General features: G+C 39.9%; 1 non-coding gene across 1 annotated transcript; it reads right to left on the bottom strand.

Moving 5' to 3' along the window:
- Nucleotides 1-559: 559 nt before the first annotated feature.
- On the bottom strand, nt 560-633 carry trnai-aau (transfer RNA isoleucine (anticodon AAU)). Its single transcript has one exon. It is a non-coding gene; the product is annotated as a tRNA-Ile (tRNA).
- Between the last annotated feature and the right edge of the window lie 331 nt (nt 634-964).

Raw genomic sequence — 964 nt, 5'->3', positions numbered from 1 at the left:
AAATTACAGTTTCAATGCAGGATTTTACTTGTACTGTAGGATTCTTGGTTGCAGTATTGTTGCTTCTTCACCACTGAGGTTGTAGAAGCAGTTGGAAATTATACCAGATAATCTGCCATTTAAAAAATGAATAAATAAATACAAATTCAGTAAATTGTTTTACCTTTCCAATATCAACTTCATGGAAAGAATTCATGTTCACAGAGGAGCAAAAGCACTGAATTCACTTTCTTTACATATCAGAGACAAACATAGGCTCTTTGATGAAGAAAACAAGGGGACAACTGGCACAGAATACTTGAGTATTCTTCTTCTGTATTAGTGTCATATTAACAGTGTCAACATTCCTTAATTGTGATCCATTTACTGCTTTGTATGTCAATTAAATGTTTGCTATTTATGATGTGTTTGTCATGTTTTGTAAAATGCAATCATAAGTTTTACCCTGGGGCCCCACCAACACCAGCAACCACTTTGTGGGAGCGAATGCTAATAAAGAATAAATAATTATGACCTGAAACACAGCGTCCCTCAGGAGTAAACAGCACAAAAAGCTCATTGGCCCGTACGGGGATCGAACCCGCGACCTTGGCGTTATTAGCACCACGCTCTAACCAACTGAGCTAACCGGCCGTGAAGCACCGGAGTGAAACCATGGTTTTTATTCCAAACCACACCTGTACAGTCATTCATGCTCAGGCTGGTTTCCGGTTGTGACGGGACACTTTGGTGAATTTAGCTAGTTTGCTAAATGACTGAAACTTTGGTTAGTTTTACTGTTTCCACCCAACACATACACAAAAATAGTATTCACAAATGCACCTTATGACCTTTTAACACAACCTGAGTTAATTATATTAGACTAAAAACAAACCCGACAGAACGACGTCTTCACCACTCGGTAGCATCAGCAGGGTCTGTTGCCATAGTTACCCCGGAGAGAGGGCGAGACTGGTCACGTGAC

Source organism: Stegastes partitus, unplaced genomic scaffold, assembly GCF_000690725.1.
Source record: "Stegastes partitus isolate 25-593 unplaced genomic scaffold, Stegastes_partitus-1.0.2 Scaffold1710, whole genome shotgun sequence".
Classification (NCBI taxonomy): domain Eukaryota; kingdom Metazoa; phylum Chordata; class Actinopteri; family Pomacentridae; genus Stegastes; species Stegastes partitus.
Note: the sequence above shows the minus strand (reverse complement) of the source record. Positions and strands in the feature narration are given on the sequence as shown.